Here is a 22,755-nt window from a genome sequence, read left to right as displayed (position 1 = left end):
CTGGGATTGAGAAACTCATCAGCTATGATCAAATGGGGGAGCAGAGTCAAACGGTGAATGATATAATTCTGCTCCTTTATCTTATGATGTTGAGTACATCAGAACTCCAATTCTAACTCAGAAAAAGTCTCTGGCATCCCAGATACTGGAAGATCTGTAGTAGTGGCTGGCTCCCACAGACCCAAAGCATTCATAAGGTAAACTTGCAAGACTTGCTGATCGGCAATCAGGAAAATTCTCAAATCAGGATAGTCTGGACTGAGATCTCAGTACCAAGGAAACTGTACTGACTCCTTCATTCCACGATATCAGGTATTATTTGTCCAATATGTTGAACATCATTATACATTTGCATGTTGATTTATTGCAGAAGGGATTAATGCAAACTTTTCTCTAATAATTAATGACCAATATGCCAGTTAGCAACTGGGAATAAAGGGGATAAGCTTAAAACTCATGACCAAAAGAATTATGGAATAACAAAGTCAATTTTTTTTAGCATGAAGGTACAGCAGGTAATAAAAAGACAATTGGAATTTTTCTAAAGGAACAGAGCAAAAAAGTAGGAAAGTGTGCAGGGCATTAGTAAGAACGCATCTAGAGCTATGCATGCAATTTTGGTCCACTTACATGAGAAGGGATGAAACTGTGTTGGAGGGAGTTCAAAGAAAATTCACTAGATTATAAGATAAAATACTTATCTCTGAAAACAAAGAGAAATTGAGCAGTTTAAGACCTATGCTGTCTCAACTTTAGAAAAACAAAAGGAGATCTAATTAAGGTATATAAGATGCTAAAGGGGATTTGCAAAGTAGACAGAGAAAGAATGCTTCCTCATGTGAAGCAATCTAGAATAGGAGGACATGGTTTTAGGATAAGGGGTTAGCAGATTTCAAACAGAAATGAGGAGAAATTACTTTGTTCAAAGGATCATAAATATGTGGAATTCACTACCTCAGAGCTGGATGCTGAGACATTGGAGTACATTTAAAGGAGGAGATAGATCTTTAATTATAACAGGCTGAAGGGTCAGGGAGTGGCAGGGAAGTGCAGTTGAGACTGAGATGACATCAGCTATGATTGTATTAAATGACGGAGCAGGCATCTAGCTCTTATGTTCTTGCATGGAGGTTTGTTAGGTTGTAGGAGGATCTATCAGGAGAAGTTGGAGAAACTAAAGCCATAATAGTTCTCCCCAACTTCTCCACATACTTAAAAAGATTACAGGAGAATGAAAAGGAATGGTATTAAGTGGGTATCTCAGAGTCAGTACAAGTGCATTTGGCCAGAAAATTGCACTCGTACATGGGCAGTACACATGTAGAAAAACATTCTAATAAATCATACATTCAAACTTATTGATGTATTTCACCTTCCCAATATTCATAATATTGTGACATCTTACCACAAATTGACCCAAAAGGGACTGCAGATCAGCTGCTTATCCTATTAAGGCAGTGCTGGGAGCAATCATAAGCATGTCTTTTAGTCTCTAAAATGTGTATTTATTGAAAGGCCAGTCTGAACAACAGTTTAGATGCAAGAATGTGGTTTGTTGGGCACTGAAAATTAGTACTGTAGTCTTTATAATAATTCTAATGACAAAAACATGTTACTTCATGCCTTTTTTGTATTTTCATTTCCTTTTATTTGTTGTAATTATACTCACAATTGTACAGAAAACTCGAGGTACTTTCAGCTATGCCTCTGAAAAAGAGAAGTATTTACACAGAAGCTGAAGACCTCAAAAATCCTTAATTCCTGGCAGACAACTTTACGTTTGAATTGGCCAAGTAATACCAAGGTAAAATTTAACAGTTGGCAGATAAAGGAGAATCCATAGAACTTCTGCAAGTATATTAAGGGCAAAACAGTAACTATGAAGAGAATAGGGTCCATTTAAGATCAACAAGGCCATCTATGTGTGGAATCACAGGAGATGGGTGAGATCCTAAATCAATATTTTGCATCAGTATATTTACTGTGGAGAAGGACATGGGAGATAGAGAACTTGCAGAAAGAAACAGTGATGTCTTGAAAAAAAATTCTCATTGCAGAAGAGGTGGTACAGGAGGTCTTAAAATGCATTAAAGGTAGATAAACCTTGGACCTGATCAAGTATATCCCAGGACATTGTGGAAAGCTAGGGCAGAAACTGCAGGGCCTCTAGCAATATGTATCATCACCAGCCAACAGTGAAATGTCAGAAGACTGAAGGGTAGCTAATGTTCTGTTTTTTTTATAAGAAAGGCTGCAAGGAAAAGCCAGGGAACTGCAGACTGTTGAGCCTGACATTAATGGGTAAGTCCTTGAAAGGGATTCTGACAGACTAGATCTACATGCATCCGGAAAGGCAAGGACTGATTAGGGATAGTCAGCATGCCTTTGTGTATGGAAAATCGCATCTCACAAATTTGATTGATTCTTTCAAGGAAGTGACCAAGCAGACAGATGAGGGCAGAATGGTAGCTGTCGTCTACATAGACTTTGGCAAGGCCTTCGACAAGGTTCTGCATGGTAGACTGGTTTATGAGGGTAGAACATGTGGGAGGCGGGGGAGCTAGCCAATCAGACTCAAAATCAGTTTGACGACAGGAGACACAAAGCGGTGGTCGAGGGTATGTTTCAGACTGGAGGCCTGTAACCACTGGTAACTGCAAGGACCTGTGCTGGGTCCCTGCTGTTCATTATTTACACAGACAAGTTTAATGAGAATATAAGAGGCATGGTTAGTAATGGCCCCAAAATTGGTGGTACGGTGGACAGGCCGAACATTGGCAGTTGGAGTTTGAATTGGATAAATATAAGGTGTTACATTTCAGTAGGACAAACTAAGGCAGGACGTACACAGTTAATCGTAGGGCCTTGGGCAGTGTTGTTGAACGGAGAGACCTAGGCTTCAGATACTTGGCACACTTGCCTTCATTGGTCGGAACAGCAAGTTTAGGAGTTGGGACATCACATTACGGCTATACAAATCACTGGTAGGATCGCATTTGGAATACCGCACGCAATTCTGGATGCAATTACACTGAAAAGGGTGCAAAAATCGATTTTCAAGAATGTTGCGGACACGGAATTACAAGATGATGGATAGGTTGAGACTTTTTCCCCAGAGCATAGGACACTGCGATGTGACAATACTGGGGTTTACAAAACCATGAGGGGCATAGATAATATGAATAACCAAGGTCCTTTCTGCACAAAACTAGAAGGCACAGGTTAAAAGGTGAGAAGGGAAAGATTTAAAAGGGACCTGAGGGGCAGCTTTTTCACACAGAAAGTGGTGTGTAAATGGAAGGAGCTACCAGGGATAGCAGTAGAGAAGAGTGCAATTACAACATTTAAAAGACCTTTGAACTGGTACATAAATAGGAAATTTTTAGAGGGATATGGGCCAATTGCAGGTACATAGGACAAGAACAGTTTAGGAAACCCGGCCGGCATGGATAAGTTGGGCCAAAGGGTCTGTTTCCATGCTGTATGCCTCCATGACTAAGGGTCTAAATGTTTAACTTCTTTCTGGGTTCAATTTGGTGTACACTTCTCCAAGACAGTGAATGACTACAAAGGGATCTCAACACCAAATTGCTGAAGCAGTAAAGTATAAACATAAACCTCTCGCCAAGATACAGAGAAATAAGTATTACTAACTACAGCATTAGTTTATGAGACAATCATAGTACATTTTAATGCTTTTGCATTTTCAAGGAATTTATTTTTAATCCTTTAAGAACTGTAAATATCAACAATATTGGCAATTAAAACATGGTTATGGTTTTGACATGTCAACAAATTTTCCATACAAAGTAAAATAATTCCAAAACAATTAAAATAAAAAGTCCTCAAAAACATTAAAGCAGCGGCTTTGACAGAGTGATAGAGCCTCATAACATTAAAAAGCATAACTGCCATCAAAACAGATAAAAGCTTGGATTTATACAAGCTAATGATGCCACTGACCTATTTTGAGGTGAACTTGTCAAGTCTCTATGAATAAACCTCTTTACACTGTGTTTCTAAACCATTAGTAATAGATGCAGAGCTGTAATGTGCTGCACCAATGTTAATTGATGTGGGTGGGAGTGCCACCTACTCAAAATGCTGTCAAATGGAACAAAACCTCACTGAAATGGGTTATGTGACTTTTATAAACTACAATGTGCTGAGTATGTGCCCTCAGAAAGATCAGACTTCGACAATGTGCATTAACTTGAGGCTTATTTTAAAAAATACTTGGTTTCCTTCTTACACTTTACCATTGAGTTATCATCTTCTCATAAATCAGTTGATAGCAACAATAAAACATGACAACCCCAACAACAGCAGTTTCCTTTCCAATCCTGTCTGCTCTTCTCTCCGAGCTGCCAACCCTCCAAGATTTTCCTCAAGTTTCCAGGAACAAAAATTTTATTTCCTGAATGTTGCCGCTAGCAAACAGTGGAATAAATATCACAACACTGAGTGTTTTTTTTAAGAGAAGTCTTCTTTGAGCTTCTCAATTACTCATCATAAAGAAAACTGGCAAAGGCAAAAAAAAAATGGCTCTGACAGAGTGAAGTTTGAGAGGTGGTCGTCTATGAGACTTCTAGGAATACCTCAAAACATTGTTGGCAACCCTATTCTCGCTACACACAGCTCCCTGGTTTTCAACTCAAATACACATCGCCCTGCGCTCCTTCCTTTCCATTCCCTCAACAGGCAAGAGGGGAGGTGGTGATACAGTGATTACGTTACTGGTCCAGTAATGCAGAGCTCCAGGCTAATGTTTGTGGACACAGCAGGAGCAATTTGAATTTTAAAAGAAGTCTGGAATTAAAAGCTAGCCTGATAACAACCATGGGCAATTGTCATAAAAACCCATCTGGTTCACTCACATCCACTAGGGAAGGAAGTCTGCCATCCTTACCTTGTCTGGTTTATAGCAGCAAGATCAACTCTTAATTGCCCTCCAAACTGGCATAGTAAGCCATAAACCTCTTTACACTGTGCTTCTAAACCATTAGTAATAGATGCAGAGCTGTAATGTGCTGCACCAATGTTATCTATCAAACCGCAACAGAGTCCTAAAGAATGAAACTAGACAAACCAACTCGCACCCATAGATGCACCAGAAACAACTGCAGCAAACGCAGTCCAATCGATCCTCAATATCTGGAGGCTTGTGTCGAAATTGCTAAAGCTGTCCCATGGTCTAATTAAGCAACAGCCTGGCATAATCACAGTCAGGGAATCATACCTTAGGAACAATGTTTCTGACACTACCATGACCATTCCTACATATGTTCTGTCCCATTAATTAGAGGCAGGGGCACAGCAGTAAGCAGTCAGGAAATTGTCCCAGGTGTTCTCAACATTAACTTCTGCCCCATGTCGTGTTGTGGCCTCAGGTCAATCATGAGCAAGGAAACCTCTTAGTGGTTGCCATCTACAGTATTCTCTTGGCCAATGAATCAGTACAGCTCCATTTGAACAACTTTCGAAGGAAGCACTGAAGATGGAAAAGGGTACAGAATGCATCATGGGTGAAGAGCTTCAGTGTTTCCAGCAGGCCAAATCCTAAACGAGTCTGCAGACATGGTGATGAAACGCAAAGGGAAAAATATACTTGGCTTGCCTTCACCAACCTACCTGCCACAGATGTGTCTGTCTATGCCAGTATTGGTAGGAGTGACCCTCACATAGTCCTAATGTAGACAAGGTCAAATTGAGGATATACTCATTCATGTTCTATGGTGCTACCAACGTTTCATTGGATCAGATTTCAAACATCTAGCAACTCAAAACTAGATATCCATGAGGCATTGTGGCCAGAGAACTGCTGCAGAATTCTATTCAACCAACTCAATTCTATTCTGCAACCTTCTGGTAGAACATATCCCCCAGGTGACCATAATCATCAAGTCCAGAGATCAACCAAGGTCTGAAAAGACTGCAGGAGAACATTCCAGGAACAATACAAGCACAGCTAAAATTACAGTTTCAACCTAAAGAAACTGTGACACAAGATGAATCGTGTATCACACTGCTTAACAGGCAAATGATAGGCAGAGCTAAGTAAATCTACAACCAACAGATCAGATCTAAGCAGTCCTGCCACATCCAGTCACAAATGGTGGTGGATAATGTTTAAAATAAAATACAAATGTAGGGAGAGGCCCCATAAATACTTCTATCCTAAATTATGGGGATGCCCAGAATTTTAATGCTAAATAGGTGCATTAACCTTCGGCTAAGTTGATGATTCATTTTAGACTTCTCCGCAGGTCCCCAGCATCACAAAAGTGAGTCTTGAATCAATTCAATTCACTCCACATAATATCAAGAAATAGCTGCTGCCCTTGTATAATGAAACACCCACAAGCCTATAACATTTAATATAATCACAGCATCCCTACAGTGCAGAAGCAGGCCATTCGGCCTGTGGAGTCTGCACCGACCCTCTGAAGAGCATCCCATCCAGACCCCACCTCCTTAACCTATCCCCGTTACCCTGTATTCCCCATGGTTAATCCATCTAACTACACATCCATGGACATAGTGGGCAATTTAGCATGGCTAATCCATCTAACCTGCATATCTTTGGACTGTGGGAGGAAACCCACGGAGACACAGGAGGAACGTGCAAACTCTACATAGACAGACAATCACCCAAGAGTGAAAATGAACCCAGTCCCTGCTGCCATGAGGGAGCAGTTCTATTCATTGTGCACCCCCAACAAATGTATTTAAGATGTATGCTCCAGAACTAGCCATACCTTTTGGCTAAGCTTTTTCAGTACAGTTACAACACTGCTACTACTCAGCAATGTGTAAAATTGCATGGGTATGCCTTGTGCACAAAAAGTAGAACAAATCCAGCCCAGCCAATAAATCACCCTATCAGTCTACTTTCCAAGGTGACAAAAGGGATCGTTGACAGTGCTGTCAAGTGGTAACTTGCAAGGGAACAACCTAGTTATTGTCACTCACTTTGGATTTTACACCAGGGGCACTCAGCACGTCACCTCATTACAGCCTTACTCCAAAATGGATAAAGATCTAAATTCAAAATGTGAGGTGAGATGAGTGAAGAATGACTATCAAGGCAGAGATTGATAACTTATTGATCTCGCAAGGAATTAAGGGCTACTTGGAGAGTGTGGTTAAGTGGACTTGAAATGCCCATCTGCCAGGATTAAATGGTGGAGTGGACCCAATGGGCTGAATGGCCTTAGTTCCACTCCTATGTCTCATGCTTGATATCATGTCTACATTTTAACAATACAACCTCAAGGACCACTAGCAAAGCTAGTGTCAATGCAAATAAGATGAAAACATAAATGCTCCTGTTAAACACATTTTTTAGTCAACAGTGTGAAGCTCGAGGAGCACAGCAGATCAGGCAACAGAGGAGCAGAGAAGTTGGCGTTTCAGGTTGGCACCCTTCATCAGGACGGGGGGGGGGGGAAGGGGAAGGGAGCTTGGAAAAAAGTGGGGGGGGGGGTGCTGAGGGAAGGTGATAGGTGGATGCAGGTAGGGGGTAGTAGAGACTGGTCAGTGGGAAGGGTGAGGCGGATAGGTGAGAAGGAAGGTGGACAGGTTGTGTCAGTTCGAGGAAGCAAGGATGAAGGGGAGGATTGGACATGGGATGAGGCTGGTGGTGGGAGATTTTGAAACTGGTGAATTCTATGTTGAGGCCATCAGGCTGTAAGCTCCTGAGGCAGAATATGAGGTATTGTTTCTCCAGCTTACACATGGCATCATTGTGACACTGGAGGAGGCCCAGCGTGAACATGTCACCAAGGGAATGGGAGGGGTAGTTAAAATATTTGGCAACCAGAAGGTGTTGTTGTTTATAGCGTGGAGTAGAATCGGTCACTAAGTCTGCGTCTGATCTCACCAATGTAGAGGAGGCCACGTTGGGAGCAACGAATACAGTAAACCAGGTTGGAGGACATACAGGTGAATCCCTGGTCAGATTTGGAAAGATTGTTTACGGCTGTGGATGGAGGCAGGAGGGGAGACGTAGGGGCAGATGCACCCTGCAGTGGCAAGGGAAAGAGCCGGGTGTGGTGGGGTTGATGAGGAATGTGGGGCAGACGAGGGAGTCTTGGAGTGAATGGTCCCTATGAAAGGCAGATAGGGATGGAGAGGGAACTATCTTTTTGGTGGTGGGGTGGGATTACAGATGGTGGAAGTAAAGGAGGATGATGCACTGGATCCAGAGGTTGGTGGGTGTTATGTGAGAAACCAGGGGGACACTGTCCTTATTTTTGTTTGGCAGGGGCGCTTGAGGGCAGAAGTGTGGAAGATGCAAGAGTTGTGGCTGAGTTTAATATTAAAACTGTGAAGACATGGAAATTACAACCTATCCCTTCGTGATTGATTACTGTAAATCCGAGGACCTGTAACATTTTTGTATATAATGTGCTATACCTCACCATCTGGAATAAACCCTCGTAATAATGTAAAGCAACTCAGTATGAACTAATATCATTTTTCTGCTGTCAAGATGAAACAGACACATGAAGAAATTAAGCTTCTCTAGATTGTAAGGTTTTCTTTTCTCTAATCCAGCAACAGAAGCCTTCTCAGATGCACCGTGAAGTGGCATCCACTACAGACTGAGCGCAATTTTGCTCTGTCCCTTTCTGCTTCTTAACGTTACCCCAATAAAAAGGTAAATACATAAACATGAAGCTGCAACTGCAAACAGCAAGATTGCATGCAAGGGTGTTTGTTACCTAATCAGAGGTACATTATTTTGGTAATTGTCACAAAGTTTCATGCATTTTGTCAATGGTTTATTTTTTTAGAAGCACTCTGGGATCCTGATTTCTGGAATGCAAATATTAATCTAGCAGAGGTAAAAGAACAACCATACAGTCATATCAACCATTGCCAAAGAACCAGACATAGGTCATGATGACTGGAAATGCTACGTTGGAAGTGTTGGATTATTAGCACAATCTAAGCTGGTTGAAAGTCAATCATTTCAGTCCGATGACATCAGTTCAGGAATAAAAGCAGAAAACTGCAAAAGTTGAAGATCTGAGATAAAACAAAGTGACCACAAACATCACACTTGGTGTCTCCATGCTGCAGTACAGCCACTAAGTGTTGGTCATTCCACCTCTGTAACAAGGCCTGAGCAAAGATAGCCCCCTCACAATTTTCCCCAAAGTGTTAGCTGGGGTTAGGTGCACCCTCTGGCTATGATTCACTTGGAAGCTCAGTTTCATGACTGCTTTTACAAATGTTATGGACAAGATGAAGGATTAAAGCAATCCTTGTAACACTTTGGAGATTGATTGAAGAACCAGCACCAAAAAGAAAAAGGCAGGTCTGAATTGCCCCAGGAGTCGTCAGCACCCACAATGACAGAATCTTGCATGAGAGAAATGCCTGACTAGCTACCAGTAAATTTGCATCTGAGGAGTATAGTCATCCTTAGTTGTAAAGTGGTTTGAGATATTTGCTGACTGTGAAATACTATAGAAATATATTCAGAGGAAGTGGGAACTGCCGATGCTGGAGAATCTGAGATAACAATGTGTAGAGCTGAATGAGCACAGCAGGTCAAGCAGCATCTGATGAGCAGGAAAGCAGATGTTTTTAGGTCTGGAGCATTTCTGAAGAATGGTCTACAGCTCTACACCTTGTTATCTACAGAAATGTATGCCTGGGCTTATGTTTCCTGTTCTTGCTATTGCTTGGTTAAAATTATTTGATCTTGAACTACAGTATAATTTCAACTATTATTAGCTTTCTTACTCTCAAATGTACTGTTAGGTTTTTGGGTTTCTATTCTAAACATTCCCACTTCACTGCCACTCCTGTAAAATGATACAGTGTGCCTTATGATCTGGTAAGGGTCCCATGTTCAGGGTTATGAGGAACCTGTGGCATTCGCCAACAACAGACCCAGGGAAATCTCACTAGTGATGGCTGAACAGCTAGAATTTTGAGGAAGACGTGTGAAGGATCCTTCAGAGGGAGAACTTACACTTTTTTAAGCACGTATGCGTTTTCCTAGTTACATTGCTCATTGAAACCAGAAATGGGAAACTCCTGAGAGCAACTGAAGGAGGAAGTGCAAACCTGGAAGGCAGGGCAAATGAACAGAAGATCATGACTTAGGTTGATCACTATGGCATAATCTGGAGTGAGCATTAATCAGCTGAATATCCATGTAAAGACCAATACTAGAATGTAGATTGCTGTTCCCTTTTTAAATAATAAGCAAAATTTGCATATTACTAGACCAGCATACTTGGTCAGGGCTAAATTCAATGTGGAGTAAACAAGAACATTCTGCCCTGCTCAATACGGTCTGTGTGGAGTTTGCACATTCTTCCCATGTCTGCTTGGTTTTCCTCCAGGTGCTCCTGTTTCCTCATACAGTCCAAAGATGAGCAGATTAGGCAGACCAGCCACGCTAAATAGTACCCAAGGGTATGTAGGTTAAGTGGATTAGCCATGGGAAATGCATGGTTACTGAGATAGGGTAAGGGGGTGGGTCAGGGTGGGATGCACTTTGGAGGGTCAGTGTGAAATGGCTTGCTTCCACAATTCCATTCCAACAGCGATACAGCACAGAAACAGATGCTGCGGTTCAACTCGTCCATGCAGACCAAATTTCTCAAAATAGACTAGTCCCACTTGCCTGCGCTTGGTATCCCTCTGAATCCTTCCCGTTCATGTACCTATCTGAAAGACTTTTAAATGTTGTAACTGTACCTGCATCTACCACTTCCACTGGTCGTTCATTCCACAAACCACCCACCTTCTGTATAAAGATATTACCCCTCAGGGCCCTTTTCAATCTTTCCCTTCTCACCTTAAAAGTATGTACCCTAGTTTTGAACTCCCCCATCCAAGGGAAAAGACCTTTGTAATTGACCTTATCTATGCCCCTCATGATTTTATAAAAACTTCAATAAGGTCACCCCTCAGCCTCCTACGCTCCAGTGAAAAAAGGTCCCAGCTTTTCCTTATAATTCAACCCCTCCAGTCCCAGCAACATCCTGGTAATTTTTTTCCCGAACCCTCTCCAAATTGATGCTATCCTCCCTCTAGCAGAGTGACCAGAGCTGTACACAGTGCTCAAAAAGTATCCTTGACAACATCTTGTACCATCTCAACATGACAGCCCTGCTTCTTTAATCAATGGTCTGAGCAAAGAAGGTAAGTGTGCTAAATGCTTTCTAAACCACCTTGTCTACTTGTGAGAGATAGTGGGAACTGCAGATGCTGGAGAATCCAAGATAATAAAATGTGAGGCTGGATGAACACAGCAGGCCCAGCAGCATCTCAGGAGCACAAAAGCTGACGTTTCGGGCCTAGACCCTTCATCAGAGAGGGGGATGGGGTGAGGGTTCTGGAATAAATAGGGAGAGAGGGGGAGGCGGACCGAAGATGGAGAGTAAAGAAGATAGGTGGAGAGAGTATAGGTGGGGAGGTAGGGAGGGGATAGGTCAGTCCAGGGAAGACGGACAGGTCAAGGAGGTGGGATGAGGTTAGTAGGTAGATGGGGGTGCGGCTTGGAGTGGGAGGAAGGGCTGGGTGAGAGGAAGAACAGGTTAGGGAGGCAGAGACAGGTTGGACTGGTTTTGGGATGCAGTGGGTGGAGGGGAAGAGCTGGGCTGGTTGTGTGGTGCAGTGGGGGGAGGGGACGAACTGGGCTGGTTTAGGGATGCGGTGGGGGAAGGGGAGATTTTGAAACTGGTGAAGTCCACATTGATACCATTAGGCTGCAGGGTTCCCAAGCGGAATATGAGTTGCTGTTCCTGCAACCTTCAGGTGGCATCATTGTGGCACTGCAGGAGGCCCATGATGGACATGTCATCTAAAGAATGGGAGGGGGAGTGGAAATGGTTTGCGACTGGGAGTGCAGTTGTTTGTTGCGAACTGAGCGGAGGTGTTCTGCAAAGCGGTCCCCAAGCCTTCGCTTGGTTTCCCCAATGTAGAGGAGGCCACACCGGGTACAGTGGATGCAGTATACCACATTGGCAGATGTGCAGGTGAACCTCTGCTTAATGTGGAATGTCATCTTGGGGCCTGGGATAGGGGTGAGGGAGGAGGTGTGGGGGCAAGTGTAGCATTTCCTGCGGTTGCAGGGGAAGGTGCCGGGTGTGGTGGGGATGGAGGGCAGTGTGGAGCGAACAAGGGAGTCACGGAGAGAGTGCTCTCTCCGGAAAGCAGACAGGGGTGGGGATGGAAAAATGTCTTGGGTGGTGGGGTCTGATTGTAGATGGCGGAAGTGTCGGAGGATGATGCGTTGTATCCGGAGGTTGGTGGGGTGGTGTGTGAGAACAAGGGGGGTCCTCCTTGGGCGGTTGTGGTGGGGGCGGGGTGTGAGGGATGTGTTGCGGGAAATGCGGGAGACGCGGTCAAGGGCGTTCTCGATCACTGTGGGGGGAAGGTTGCAGTCCTTGAAGAACTTGGACATCTGGGATGTGCGGGAGTGGAATGTCTTATCGTGGGAGCAGATGCGGCGGAGGCGGAGGAATTGGGAATAGGGGATGGAATTTTTGCAGGAGGGTGGGTGGGTGCTCCCACCCACCCTCCTGCAAAAATTCCATCCCCTATTCCCAATTCCTCCGCCTCCGCCGCATCTGTGCTCTCACCCACCCTCCTGCAAAAATTCCATCCCCTATTCCCAATTCCTCCGCCTCCGCCGCATCTGTGCTCCCACCCACCCTCCTGCAAAAATTCCATCTCCTATTCCCAATTCCTCCGCCTCCGCCGCATCTGTGCTCCCACCCACCCTCCTGCAAAAATTCCATCCCCTATTCCCAATTCCTCCGCCTCCGCCGCATCTGTGCTCCCACCCACCCTCCTGCAAAAATTCCATCCCCTATTCCCAATTCCTCCGCCTCCGCCGCATCTGTGCTCCCACCCACCCTCCTGCAAAAATTCCATCCCCTATTCCCAATTCCTCCGCCTCCGCCGCATCTGTGCTCCCACCCACCCTCCTGCAAGATTCCATCCCCTATTCCCAATTCCTCCGCCTCCGCCGCATCTGCTCCCACGATAAGACATTCCACTCCCGCACATCCCAGATGTCCAAGTTCTTCAAGGACCGCAACTTTCCCCCCACAGTGATCGAGAACGCCCTTGACCGCGTCTCCCGCATTTCCCGCAACACATCACTCACACCCCGCCCCCGCCACAACCGCCCAAGGAGGACCTCCCCTTGTTCTCACACACCACCCCACCAACCTCCGGATACAACGCATCATCCTCCGACACTTCCGCCATCTACAATCAGACCCCACCACCCAAGACATTTTTCCATCCCCACTCCTGTCTGCTTTCCGCAGAGAGCACTCTCTCCGTGACTCCCTTGTTCGCTCTACACTGCCCTCCATCCCCACCACACCCGGCACCTTCCCCTGCAACCGCAGGAAATGCTACACTTGCCCCCACACCTCCTCCCTCACTCCTATCCCAGGCCCCAAGATGACATTCCACATTAAGCAGAGGTTCACCTGCACATCTGCCAATGTGGTATACTGCATCCACTGTACCCGGTGTGGCTTCCTCTACATTGGGGAAACCAAGCGGAGGCTTGGGGACCGCTTTGCAGAACACCTCCGCTCAGTTCGCAACAAACAACTGCACCTCCCAGTCGCAAACCATTTCCACTCCCCCTCCCATTCTCTTGATGACATGTCCATCATGGGCCTCCTGCAGTGCCACAATGATGCCACCTGAAGGTTGCAGGAACAGCAACTCATATTCCGCCTGGGAACCCTGCAGCCTAATGGTATCAATGTGGACTTCACCAGTTTCAAAATCTCCCCTTCCCCCACCGCATCCCTAAACCAGCCCAGCTCTTCCCCTCCACCCACTGCATCCCAAAACCAATCCAACCTGTCTCTGCCTCCCTAACCTGTTCTTCCTCTCACCCAGCCCTTCCTCCCACTCCAAGCCGCACCCCCATCTACCTACTAACCTCATCCCACCTCCTTGACCTGTCCATCTTCCCTGGACTGACCTATCCCCTCCCTATCTCCCCACCTATACTCTCTCCACCTATCTTCTTTTCTCTCCATCTTCGGTCCGCCTCCCCCTCTCTCCCTATTTATTCCAGAAACCTCACTCCATCCCCCTCTCTGATGAAGGGTCTAGGCCCGAAACGTCAGCTTTTGTGCTCCTGAGATGCTGCTTGGCCTGCTGTGTTCATCCAGCCTCATATTTTATTATCTTGTCTACTTGTGATGCAACTTGAAAAGAACAATGCACCTAGAACCCTGAAACTCTCTGTTCAGCAACTACACGGGGACATACCATTCACTATATACGTCCTGCCCTTGTTTGTGTCACCAAAATGAAATATCTCACATTTGCACAAATTAAACTCAACCTGCCACTTGTAAGTCCATTGGCCAAATTAATCTAAGATAACAAAGGGATCCTGAAACCTTCTCTTTCAATTCCTCCCACTTCCACAGACAAAGCGGGTGGCCATCGCTATCCGCATGGGCCCAAGCTATGCCTGCCTCTTTGTAGGTGACGTGGAACAGTCCCTCTTCCGCACCTCCACTGGCCCTGAACCCCACCTCTTCCTCCATTACATTAATGACTGTATCAGCGCCACCTCATGCTCCCAAGAGGAGCTCGAACAGTTCATACACTTCACCAACACCTTCTACCCCAACCTTAAGTTCACCTGGACAATCTCCAACATATCCCTCACCTAGACAACAAGGCCTGATGAAGGGTCTAGGCCCGAAACGTCAGCTTTTGTGCTCCTGAGATGCTGCTTGGCCTGTTGTGTTCATCTAGCTTCACACTTTGTTATCTTGGATTCTCCAGCATCTGCAGTTCCCATTATCTCTGATCACATCCTTCACCTTCCTGGACCTCTCTGTCTCCATCTCAGGCAACCACCCAGAAACCAGTGTCCATTTCAAGCCCACCAAGTCCTACATCTGCCTAGAATACACCTCCTCCCAACCATCTTCCTACAAAAATGCCATCCCCTATTTCCAATTACTTTCGCACCCGCCGCATCTACTCCCAGGATGAGGCATTCCACTTCCGAGCATTCCGGATGTCCTCGTCCTTCAAAAACCACAACTTCGCCCCCGCAGTGGTCGAGAACGCCCTTGGCCGTGTTTTCCGCATCTCCCTCAACTCATCCCTCACACCCCGCCCTCGGAATAACCGCCATAAGGGAATCCCCTTGTCCTCACATACCACCCCACCAACCTCCATATACAATGCGTCATCCTCCGACACTTCCGCCTTCTACAATCCGAGCCTATCCACCAAAGGCATTTTTCCACCCCACCCTTGTCTGCCTTCCAGAGAGACCACTCTCTCTGAGACTCCCTTGTCCTCTCCATATTCCCCTCCAACCCCACCACACCCGGCACCTTCCCCTGCAACTGCAGGAAGTGCTACACTTGCCCCCACACCTCCTCCCTCACCTCCAACCCCATCCCAGGACCCAAGATGACTTTCCACATCAAGCAGACCTGCACATCTGCCAATCTAGTATACTGCATCCGCTGCACCTGCTGTGGCTTCCACTACATTGGGGAAACCAAGCAGAGGCTTGGGGACCGCTTTGCATAACACCTATGCTCGTTCGCAATAAACACAGCACCTCCCAGTCGTGAACCATTTCAACTTCCCCTCCCATTCCTCAGACGACATGTCCATCCTGGGCCTCCTGCAGTGCCATAATGATGCCACCCGAAGGTTGCAGGAACAGCAACTCATATTCTGCTTGGCAACCCTGCAGCCCAATGGTATCAATGTGGATTTCACTAGCTTCAAAATCTCCCATTCCTCCAATGCATCCCAAAACCAGCCCAGCTCGTCCCCGCCTCCCTAACCTGTTCTTCCTTTCACCTATACCCTCCTCCCACCTCAAGCAGCACCTCCATTTCCTACCTACTAACCTCATCCCGCCCACTTGACCTGTCTGCCCTCCCCGGACTGACCTATCCCCTCCCTACCTCCCCACCTATACTCTCCTCTCCACTTACCTTCTCCTCTATCCATCTTCTCCTCTATCCATCTTCAGTCCGCCTCTCCCTCTCTCCCTATATATTTCAGAATCCTCTCACATCCCCCTTTTCTGATGAAGGGTCTAGGCCCGAAACGTCAGCTTTTGTGCTCCTAAGATGCTGCTTGGCCTGCTGTGTTCATCCAGCTTCACACTTTGTTATCTTGGATTCTCCAGCATCTGCAGATCCCATGATCTCTGATCTTGAAACCTTCTTCACTGTCCACAACACCAACAATTTTGGTGTCATCCACAAACTTACTAACCATGCTGCCTAAATTCTCATCCAAAAAATTTACCTAAATAATAAAAGTGGATCCAGCACTGATCGCTGTGGAATACTGGTCACAGGTCTCCAGTCTAAAAAACAACCCTACACCACCACACTGTCTCCTACGGTCAATCCAATCTTGTATCCAATTCGCAAGATCTCACTGAATCCCATATGATCTAACCTGTGCAACCTGTAGATACTGCATAAATATTAGTAATTCAGTCAATTGGCTGGAAGGCCCGTCATCTCTGCCATAGATAGCACAGTTCTTTCAGTGTTTTTAGTTTCACCCATTCAAGTGGATGCTCTATACTTCAATGACATGAGCCATGAAGATTGTTTAAGGATTAGAGGCTTAGGTTAACGATAAATAAAAACACAATCTACCCTGCTCCAATTTCAATATCACTCTTGATTAGACTGCTCAAATTAAGCTTGTGATCAGTGATCCCAAGAGTTTTGAAATTAATGCTGTTGAAGGTTAGGAAGAGATGTTTGGACCTCTTGTTGGACATAGCTATTGCCTGTCATTTAGTACCAAAAATAGAATGCTTACAGTACAAAGGAGACCATTCAGCCGATCAAGCCCTGCTAACCTTGAAGAAATAACAGAGTGTTGTTGAGGGTAATGTGGTTGATGCCTATACACACTTTCAAGGGCATTACAAATCTCACTTAAGAGTTTCAAGCAAAATTAAGACAACTGCACACAGGTATTTGTGAGGGATCAGTATTAGGACTGATTTTCTATTGGATACCCTTAGATTAGGAATTCATAATTTAAAGGTCTGCAGATAATATAGTAATTAAGTAAGTAACTAGATAGTAAGGAGGATAAATGTACATAAGATGTTGAAACAGGAAACATATAAATCAAAATTAATGCAAAGAAGTGTGAAGTTATAATTGTTGTAGGAATAATGAAGAGAGACAATACAACATGAATTATACAATTTTAAAGATAGTGTTTGACCAGTGAGACCCAGAGGTGCATGCAAGTGTTTGAAGGTGACATGACAAGTTGATAAAGCTATTAAAATGCATACAAGCAAGATTGTTGGTGTTAACAGAGGAACAGAGTACAGAATCAAGGAGGCTATGGACTGAATCTTTAAATATCACTGTTTCAGCACTAACTGGGATTGTTGTAAATCATTGTGGGGATCACACTGCAAAGAATTTGGAGCAGATGCAAAAGAGATTTACTAGAATGGTAGTAGGCACAAGGAAGCCAGGAAACCCAAGTTCAAGTCCTACCTGCTTCAAAGGTATGTAAGAACATCTCTGAACAGATTGATTAAAAGATATATTAAAATAGGGATGAGGGACTTCCATTATGTGGACAGATTGGAGAAAGTAGAGTAGTTCCACTTAGAACACAGAAGGTTAGGAAGAAATTTGTTGCAAGTATTCAAACTCATGAATAATTTCAAACAAATAAATCAAGAGAACATTTCCAGTAGGGGGTGAAGATTGAACAGGCAAAAGAACTAGTCTGAAAAGTCATTATGGCACAAAAGGGCATTCATGCCATGTCAGCTCTCCCTTGAGCAATGCATTCAGTCTGGCTGCCCTTGAAGTGACGATGATTTTTTTTTAAACAGACCAAGTTCTTCTGATCTGGAATGTACAACCTAAAAAGGTATTGGAAGCAGGTTCACCAGTAACTTGAAAAAAGATACTGGGCAGATAATTGAAAGGGAAAATTTACACAGCTGTGGCAACAAGGTCAGGTTGTGGGGACGAATTTCAGCTCTTTCAAAGAGCCAGACTAAACTCAATAGAAAATATGGTCTCCTTTTGTGCTGTGTCATTCTATTATTCTAGTTGTCGAGATTATCTGTATTACATTCTTTACTCTTGGTTGTGGTGCACTGATTTAGATTCGCTTCCCTGGAAGATATTTTGCTTCTTCCAAAGCAATTATTGGTACAGGCATTTACTAAATAATATAAATTCACGGATACAAGTATAGCATCTGATGCTTTTATGTATATTTATGAGCTTGCACATTATACATTTTTATTGACAACTCAAAACATAATTCTGTTTTCCAGCAATTTCTAGTGCCAGATAATATTTTGCACTTGACAATAAGAGCACAGAACGTTTTCCGATGACATCCATAGTGAAGAGATATTAATTTGTCAAAAGGAAAGAAGTAAAGTGCACTTTGACAGAATTACTGCACTTAACCGACAATCAATTAAAAATTTCTGAGCTTCAGAACGCATTCACTTCATTTTGGTTGAAGAATAAATATAGCCCATGTCATGACGCCCCAACTATCTGTTATAACAGTGCTGGGTTTTAATCTGAAACATAAAGAAATAGTACAAATACATTCCACGGAGAATTTGCAGTCAAACACAAGAATATCTGCATAAGAATACAATGTTTAGCCCTGGTTGCACATGTAAAAAAATCATACGTTTAAGATTAAAAGTTGCAAATCAGGTAAAATAGTCATCTGTCATAATAGATATAATTATCATTTCAAAACACCAAGCTACACTGAACATTTGATTTGCATTAATGAGAAAGTGTTAAATATTCACTTATTTCAAGTCATTGCCTTGCAACAATCTATGATTTTGTTAAAGTTGCCCGGTCATAATTTTGTTATCTGGATTTCAAACAAGAGACATGGTGCAATAACTTGTATCATATCATTGCAAGCTCACATGATTCCTACTACATTTGCCATATTTCTATTCCTTTCACTTAGTTAGCTAATATATCAAGCATACTACTACAGACAACTAACATCTAGCCAAATTTAGAAAAGGCCTTTGTTTGCACAAACTTCAAAACTGGAATGGAGCATATAAATCACAAAGTGAATAATGTTGTTGCTTAGTTATACAGCACTTCCAATTCAGTGTGGCCAGCTAGAGAATAGAGTACTACTATTTCCTTCTCCTCCATTCAGTACAGTTCAGAAGAGTATCCCTCTTGCAGTAATATGACACTTTTGAGTTTTCTTGTATATGCTTTTATCCTGAATAAAATTTGTGCTGACTTAGATGCATTTCAATTCGGTGGGCCAGTGATATTCAAAAATAAACCACAACCATCTAAAATGCTTTGCAATAGAATGTATGGCAAGGGGCATGTAAATTCCCTGGTACTTCAGGTGACAATCCTGTGTCTTAGAAATTGCTTCACTTGTGTTCCCTGCTGACAAAATTATTTTCAAATTTAAACTAAAAAGTTTAGGTGAAATGAAACTCTGGGTCATTATTTTATGCTGTTATTTTAGTAAACTGTTATCTGTCAATTGCACTCCTTCCTGAAATCCAATGATTAGAGGTGAAAAGTGTTTACTAGCTGATTGGATTCAAAGTTCTTCAACTTGTCTGGGTAGATAGTGCAGATACATGCTTCATAATGAGCATGATGTCATAAATGGAAGAGTGAAAAAAAAGCAGTAAAATAAATAATATTATATGTGGCAGCATGTTTCAGCTTTTATTCAATTTTATTTGGTCTGCATCACTGAATTACCATTAAGGATGCCTGAACCAATTATTTTCATAACCAAATATTCATTTGATTCTAAAAATACATATTGTACAGCTGTCACCACTTAATGGTTAATTATGCTTTGAGTGCCTTGGTGTAATTGTTTCCATAATGCTAAAATGTTCCCAAATACATTTACATTAATTTAAATAGATAAAACTAAAAATAGATATTAGTTTATGTGTAATTGAATCAAGTCAGTAAATTTTAATTCACCATGTTTGTCAGATTATATATACATGGACCATCTGCAGCAATAAGCATTTTTCTTCAACACGTTTCCTAAAGGAATTTTGTTGCCCAGCTAGGAACATTAATTGTTAAAGTTAGATCTTCAGCACACAAACAAATTTATCGCTACTTTCTATTACACACAAATCTCTACTGCAATACTATCAAAGCAAACAGCAGTTGCAGAAATCCCTTGTGTTAATTTAATAAAATGCATTGCCATTGGGAATTCTGTCGTCATTTTTTTCCTGAATTAAAGCCGAAACACAACTGCCTACAAATGGATTTTGAGCAGCAACTTATCACAAAACAGTGAGCTATCCCACACACTCCAAAACTGCCAAGTACCAACATATAGGAAAATAATCTACTTTAAGCTGCTAACATGAACATATTCCGAAATAAGTGATCATCGAGTGGACACAATATCCGGGACATGTATGGAATGAAAATGAAATTTGATGCACTGAAAACAAACTTTCAAGATTCAGTCTTCTGCAAAATAGAACATACAACATAGAACAGTACAGCCTGCAAAATAGAACATACAACATAGAACAGTACAGCACAGTACAGGCCCTTCGGCCCTCGGGGGATGTTGTGCCAAACTTTCACCCTAAATCTAAGGTCTATCTAACCTCCACCCCTACCTTATACCATCATCCATGTGTCTATCTCATTGCCGCTTAAATGCCCCTAATGAGGCCAACTCCACTACCCTCTCCAGCAATGCATTCCATGCCCCTACCACTTTGTGAGTAAGGAACCGATTTCTGATGTCTCCCCTATATCAACCTTCATTTACTTTAAAGCTATGTCCCCTTGCAATAGCTATCTCCACCCTAGGAAAAAGTCTCTGGCTGTCCATTCTATCTACACCTCTGAACATTTGTACACCCCTACCAGGTCACCTCATCCTTCACTGTTTTCAAGAGAAAAGCCCAAACTCTCTCAACCTTTTCTCATAAGACCTTCCCTCCATTCCAGGCAACATTCTGGTATATCTCCTCTAAAATATTTCTCATTTCAATATTATTTTGCTCCAATTTATTACACAACAATCTACTCATCTTTTGATTCTTCTCTTGTCCCATTATTTCTGTCATTTAATCACACCATTGTCCTCCTACAGACCATTCCAAATATTCTTACCCTGTCTCTATAAAAGCTGTTCATCTTTAACATTTTCCAATTCTGAACAAAGTTATCAACTGCAACTAGGTTTCTGTCTCCACAAATACAGCTGAGTGTTTCCAACATTCTCTTACTGAATACAGCACCACGGATATGGCTGTCAGAGGCAAATTATTATCACCCAAGACCAGTACAATATGTTGTTTTTCAGGGGTGCTTTCCCTCCATAATGTCAGGAATAAAGTTTGCTCATGATTGGACAATGTTCAACTCTACCACCAGCCTCAACATCCTCAGGGTTCATGATAACAGCAATGTGGTTGCCAAACCTGGATTAAAGTTAGACACTTATCAACAAGCAGCACATCTCTTACCCCCACAAAGTTCTCCATTATCAATCGAAAGGCTTCAAAGGTCCCCAACAATAGAAGCTGCTCAAAAAACTCCAGAAATGAACAGTTTACTTAACCGGCACTCCAGGCACTGGATTCAGTGCTTAGTCGTCAGCGTAGCTGTGATATGGGCGCAGTTAGCACCAAATATGAGAACTGCTGCCTAGACCTCAGTTTCTAAACTTCACTAACAAGTATCAATGCAACTCAAATCTGCCCTTGCCATGACAGCAGCAACATTTTTATCAAATGCAATTTTTTTTTTCCCCTTTCTTTCACCAATATGACTGCAGTTTTGGGACTTTTGTTAACTCCTATTACTACCCCAAAGAGCATATGGATGGTCCAACCTGTGTGACCAATACTTCACTAAGGAGGCGGCTTTAGTCTCTTTTTAGAAGTTGAGCAAGTGATTCATAGGCCTTATTAAGTTTTGCATAATCAGGTAGGAAAAATTAGAGTTTGACTGACGAAATCTAAATATACGATATTTTGAAGCAGATTTTTCCAATATAGTGAAACCTTCTCCCAAATAGGTTGGAGATGTTAAGCATGTTAAGATCATGCCTCAGTATTTCCCTCCGTTCGGGAAGTCCTCAGTTATCCATACTGTTAATCATTGACTTCCGCATTTCGCCATTTCTAGTGGTCTTTCCAATGATGCTATGATATTACAATAGAGTAAGAAGAGGCAAAAACACCTTAGCTCACACAGCGTCACGGTTATTAAGCATACATGCTAACACACTGAGTTAACTGACATTATTTCATTTCACAGTCCCCACACCGACCGCAACTCGACAAAGAAAACACAAATTATTTTTGTTGACTTGTCTATGTAACAGTTCCTAAAAAAAAGTTCATATTTTTTACATCTCCTTTAGTATTCTGGAGCTTTATCTCTTTGACACTAATCTGAACTAAAAATCTTTGAGAGTGGGATCAAAAAGCAGGTAAACAAAATGAACTCAAAATATACACCAATCGGGCAAGAGAGACATCTAAACGTTTCACGAGTACGAGATCCTTGTACAAAATCTCACTTTTGGTCTGGAGCAAATTTTAAGGAATACTTACTTAAAAAACTGTATTATGAAAAATCTCTAATTAACAAATGCATGTACAATGCGAATATCTCAGGTGGTAAACATGTCGAGATCAAGAAACTGGAGTGACTTTCACAAAACAAAATT

The 22,755-nt window shown here is 43.0% G+C and overlaps 1 protein-coding gene across 7 annotated transcripts in view; it reads right to left on the bottom strand.

Annotated features, from left to right (window-relative positions):
* Positions 1 to 22,755, bottom strand: part of tpk1 (thiamin pyrophosphokinase 1) — a 330,085-nt gene that overhangs the window by 283,069 nt on the left and 24,261 nt on the right. The window contains exon 1 of one of the 7 annotated variants that reach the window (XM_048554371.2): positions 22,640 to 22,753. The exons of the other annotated variants lie outside the window; for them this stretch is intronic. The gene's annotated coding sequence lies outside the window, so the exon portion shown is untranslated. Of the gene's footprint in view, positions 1 to 22,639; positions 22,754 to 22,755 lie in introns of those variants that run through there. 7 annotated transcript variants of the gene reach the window in all.

The sequence above is a fragment of the Stegostoma tigrinum genome, chromosome 2 (assembly GCF_030684315.1).
Source record: "Stegostoma tigrinum isolate sSteTig4 chromosome 2, sSteTig4.hap1, whole genome shotgun sequence".
NCBI classification, from domain to species: domain Eukaryota; kingdom Metazoa; phylum Chordata; class Chondrichthyes; order Orectolobiformes; family Stegostomatidae; genus Stegostoma; species Stegostoma tigrinum.
Note: the sequence above shows the minus strand (reverse complement) of the source record. Positions and strands in the feature narration are given on the sequence as shown.